Below are 6,000 nucleotides of genomic sequence, written 5' to 3' on the forward strand. Positions count from 1 at the left end.
ATTTAGTTAAATGTAGTCGTCCATTTAATTTATATTGTAGATAACATGGTGTGTGGTGCCACATAGGAGATCATGTTATCAGTTCCTTATAAATTATAAATAGTAGCTCATAACCAAGATGGATTGGGACAAACCATTGGAATGGTTATAGTGTAATTTGGTACTAGCTTATCTTGACTATAAAATTACACTAGTATACTATGTGTGTATTGAGCAGGACCATTTGAGGTTGTTCCTTTTATATTGATTGCATAAAAGAACATAACCTCTGTTATTATGAATGTGTGTACTCTTAATCCTGATATAATAACAAGCACATATACTTAGTATTTATTTCTTTAATTTATCAGTGGGTGAGATTTATTCGTTAAATCAATAGGCCCAATAAGTTGAGAAATAATATTATTTATATGGTGTGTTGTTGATTATAGAAGGAAACTATGTCCTAGTTATCTAGGTTAATGATGTCCCCTTGAGGAGCTCATAAGGATTGTCATGTAAATCCTGCAGGTGGACTTAGTCCGACATGATAATGAAGTTGAGTGGTATTACTCTTGGAGCTAGATATTAATTAAGTGAGTTGTCAGTAACTCATTTAATTAATGGACATTTGATATCTTAAACACAAGGAGACTAATGCACTTATAATAAGAAGGAGCCCATAATGTAATATGAGATTGGTGCAGTAGTTCAATAATAACCCTTTAGTGGTATGAGTTATTATTGATGAACTTGAGTTGGGTGTTCGGGTCGAACACAGGAAGCTTAAGTCTATCAGGAGGCTAAAACCAATTCCTCCTCTAGGTCCCTGTTATAGCCTCTTAATTAAAAGCCATTTTATCCACCCGAAGCCCAACTTCTTACCCAAGCTAGGGGCCGGCCACATCCTTGCTTGATGCCCAAGTAAGGGGTCGACCAATCCCATCTTGGTGTCTAAGATGTGGCCGACCAAGCCTTGCTTGGTGCCCAAGCAAGGGGCCGACCATAGCATGATAGAAAAGGAGATTTTATTTAAAATTAAATTTTGGTAAAATCTTTCCTTTTTTGTAGTCATCCACATGGTTTTAAAAGAGAGTTTTAAATTTTAAAATCTTTCCTTTTATAGCTATCTACAAAGGATTAAAAGAGAGATTTTAATTTTGTTAAAATCTTTCCTTATTTGTAGTTGTCTATAATATTTAAAAGAGAGATTTTAATTTTGATAAAACATTCCTTTTTTGTAACCATGATTTAAAAGAGAAGTTTTAATTTTAATCTTTCCTTTTTTGTAGCCTTCTACATTATTCAAAAGAGAGAGATTAATTTTATAACTTTCCTTTTGTAACCATCACAATAGAAAATTTAAAAGAGAGAGATTTTAATTGTTATTAAAATTTCCTTTTTTGCCATGAACAAGGATTATAAAAGAGAGGTAGATGGTGCCTTATGGGGTAACACACAACCTAAGTCTCCTCTTCTATTCCTTGGTGACCGACCCTTCTTCTCCCTTTCTCCCTTAGGTCGGCGGCACTTCTCTACTTCCTTGGTGGCCGGTTGTTTGGTGGAGAAGAAGAAGAAGAAGGAGGCCTCTTCACCTTGTTTTCTTCCTTAGGACCGGCGACACATCAAGAGGCATCTTCTTGTGGCCGTTTGCTTGGAGAGGAAGAAGAAGAGTAGGAAGTTTCCTATTTTGGTTTCCCTTGGTGGCCAAATTTCTTGGTGGAGAAGAAGTTGTTTGGGTGGATTTCATCTTGGTAGATCGTTGCCCACACGACGTCCAAGAGAAGGAGAGGAATACAACAGAAGATCAAGAGGTCTTTTAGTTACAAAGAAAGGTATAACTAATTAATTGTCTCCGCTTCAAATTAATTAGTTTATGTTCTTTGTATGGATCCTGAAATACCAACACAAGAGGCTAGTGATTTCGTATTTCATTTTGTGTTTCGATTTAGTGTTTTGATCTTGTACTTCTATTGAGGTCTCTATAGTTAAACCTAGGATTACTGTAAGAAGTTTAAATATCTAATTTTTTTGAAAGGCTTTGTCTAGGAAGTGGTGGATGATCCCATACCCAAGAAGGCCAAGTACCTCACCATGTTTAACCGGGAAGCCAATTCTTGAAAAAGATATTTAATCAATTTCTGTAACATGGGATGAACTTGGATTAATAATATTAAGTATCGTTTGTAATCCAAGCTTTAACTACTGAATAACACATGAGTTGAACTTGAAGTAAAAATGTTAAGTTTCGTTTCCAATTCAAGTATAACTCATGAGGAACACATAGGTTGTTAGGAAAGTTCTGTGCTTGTATAAATTTTTATACAAGGGAAGCAGAACGAAATTCCAAGTATCGACCAATAATTGGTATCAGAGCTAGGTTTTTGCCTCTGTGTGATTGGTTTTCAGTTAAATTATGCACTTTTCATACATAAATTTAGGTAGGATAATAGAAGGATGTGCAAATAGATTAATTCTATGATTGCAGGCATCCTAGTTCCAACTATTATAGTCCTATTGTGTTTGTGTGTGATTGGACCCTCGGGCATGTCGAGGGCATTTTATGTATGTGCATGATTGTAATTATTAAATACAGTAGGAGCTGTATTAGTTTTAGGATTTTACATTTTTGTTTGATCTAGATTACATGTACATTCCTTCGTGGAATATAGGATTGATAAATGTAAAATTTTATTTTATTGCGGATCGTATCCTTGCGAGGCGTGGTGCTATTTGAGGACCAGAGGCGCTGTTAGAGTGTATACTAAAAGCCTAGCTTTTGTAAACATTTATTTTGAAATAAAGAATCACATTGGTAAAAAATGTCTACATTTATATGCTAAGTGTAGTTGTTCAATTAATTTATATTGTAGATAACATGGTGTGTGGTGTCACACACAAAAGATCATGTTATCGGTTCTTCATAAATTATAAACAGTAGCTCACAACTAAGATGGATAGGAACAAACCATTGGAATGGTCATAATATAATTTGGTATTAGTAATCTTAACTATAAAATTACACTAGTACTGTTGGTTGCTACTCGGAAAACCTATCGGTTCCACTGTACAAAAATTTTGTACAAAGGTCTGAACCTTTTCCTAGCTACCATGTGTTCTTTTAAATTAAACTTGGATCACCTGCGGAACTTAACACGTTTGATCCTAAGTTTAATTTATTTGTTCTTTTAGGTTTAGACTTGGATCTCCTGCGGAACTTAACACTTTCGATCCAAATCACCTAGGTTATTAATTCTATTAAATATTAATTTCCAAAATTAGCTTCTAGTACTGACGTGGCGAGGCACATGACCTTCTTGGATATGGCAGAAACCACCACCGACTAGACAAAGCTTTTTAAGGAAAGCTAATATTTAATTTCCTTAAATAACTTTAGGTCAACAAAAAAAAAAACAATCAAATCACAAGGAAAAAGAAAAACAAAAGAACACATCATCGAAAATAAATTCGAAATACTAGAATCGCATGCCTCTTGTATTTGGTATTTTTACAAAGAAATAAAACTAGCATGATGCGGAAAAACATTACTAGTTATACCTTTCTTTTGAAGACAAAGACCTCTTGATCTTCTACCGTATTCCTCTTCGAACCTCGGACGTTGTGTGGGCAACGATCTTCCGAGATGAGAACCACCTTTCCACCTTCCTTCTTTCTTCTAGATTTCGGCCACAATAAATTTCTTCAAGGATGAAGAATTTCGGCCACCACCAATGCTCCAAGGAATGCTAGAGACGAGACTTGCTTTCTCTTCTTCTTCTCCTTCCTTGATCCGGCCACAAACAAGAGCTCCACCAAGAAGATAGGTTTCGGCCAACAAGAGGAGAGGAGAGAAATAGGGCCGGCCACCAAAACCAAGGAAGAGAGGGAGGAAAAGAATAGAGGTTGTTCACCCATGAAGGCTCCTCTACCTCCTCTTTTATAGTCCTTGGTCTTGGCAAATAAGGAAATTTTAATAAAAACTTCCTTAATTCTTTTGCCATGAAAAGGAAAAATTTATTTAATTAAAAATAATTTTTCTTCTCATTACTATAATGGCCGGCCACACCAAATCTCCAAGCAAATAAAAATTTAAACATAAATTAAAACTTCCTTATTTACTTCCGGAAATTTTATAAAAAATTTCTCCAAGAATTTTTATCCCTTCATGATTGGTTAAAAGGAAATTTTATAAATTAAATCTTTCTATAAACATGTGGATAATTTTCGGAAAGTTATCTCTAAAAATTAAAATCTCCTTTCAATCTACAAATAAGTAAAGATATCAAATCTTTTCTTAATCTTTTGTAGAAACTAATAAAAGAGAATTATTAATTTTTTAAACTTTCTTTTAAATCATGAACATGGTTAAAAGGAAAGTTTTTACCAAAATTAAAATCAACCTTTTAATATACAAATAAGGAAAGAGATTTAGCTCTTCTCTTAATCTTTTGTAGAATCTTATAAAAGGAAAAATTTAAATTTTTTAAACTCTCTTTTAAATCATGTTATCCACATAAGAAAAATTTTAAAAAATAAAAATCCTTTTATTTTAATTTGGGCCAACCACACCAAGCTTGAACCCAAGCTAGGGCCGGCTACCTTGAAGCACCCATGAACCAAACTTTGGCCGGCCCTAGCTTGGTCTCCAAGCTAGCTTGGCCAGCCCCTATGGGATGGGTAAGAAGGTGGGTATAGGTGGGTATAGTACTCTATAATTAAGAGGCTACGATAGGGACCGAGAGGAGGAATTGGTTTTGGTCTCCCTATAAAATTAAGCATCTCGTGTTCGCCCCGAACACACAACTTAATTTTATCAATAATAATTCATTCCACTAGAGAACTATTATTGAACTACCGCACCAATCCCAAATTACATTTTGGGCTCCTTCTTATTATGAGTGTGTTAGTCTCCCTGTGTTTAAGATAACAAATGTCCACTAATTAAGTAAGTTACTGACAACTCACTTAATTAATATCTAGCTCCAAGAGTAGTACCACTCAACTTCATCGTCATGTCGGACTAAGCCCACCTGCAGGGTTTAACATGACAATCCTTATGAGCTCCTCTTGGGGACATTCGCAACCTAGATTACTAGGACACAGTTTCCTTCTATAATCAACAACACACACTATAAGTGATATCATTTCCCAACTTATCAGACTTATTGATTTATCGAACTAAATCTCACCCATTGATAAATTAAAGAAATAAATATCAAATATATGTGTTTGTTATTATATTAGGATTAAGAGCACACACTTCCATAATAACTGAGGTCTTTGTTCCTTTATAAAGTCAGTATAAAAGAAACGACCTCTGATGGTCCTACTCAATACACTCTAAGTGTACTAGTGTAATTATATAGTTAAGATAAACTAATACCTAATTACACTATGACCTTCCAATGGTTTGTTCCATTCCATTTTGGTCGTGAGCTACTGTTTATAATTTATAAGGTGCTGATAACATGATCCTCTGTGTGTGACACCACACACCATGTTATCTACAATATAAATTAATTGAACAACTACATTTATCATAAATGTAGACATTTGACCAATGTGATTCTTATTTATAGATAAATGTTTATACCAAAAGCTAGACTTTTAGTATACATCCTAACAATCTCCCACTTATACTAAAAGACTAAGCTGCTATATCTGCTGCCATACATCTGATTCCCAATCCTTCAACATGCCCATCAAAAGCTCTTGCCTTAAGGACCTTAGTGAAAGGATCTATAGGTCATCACCTGATGCAATCTAGACGGCAACAACTTCTCCTCGTTTATACGATTTCTCGTATTGGGTGGTACTTGCGCTCTATTGTGTTTACTTGCCTTATAGACTTATGGTTTCTTCGAGTTTGCTACTGCACCAATATTATTACAATAAATTGTAATAATCTTTGGACAAACCAGAAATAATATCTAAGTCTATCTTGAGATTATTGAGTCATTCAGCTTTTATGGCTACCACAGAGGCTTGCCATATACTAAGCTTCTATGGTGGAGTCCAGAA

The sequence above is a fragment of the Zingiber officinale genome, chromosome 5B (genome assembly GCF_018446385.1).
Source record: "Zingiber officinale cultivar Zhangliang chromosome 5B, Zo_v1.1, whole genome shotgun sequence".
Lineage (NCBI taxonomy): Eukaryota > Viridiplantae > Streptophyta > Magnoliopsida > Zingiberales > Zingiberaceae > Zingiber > Zingiber officinale.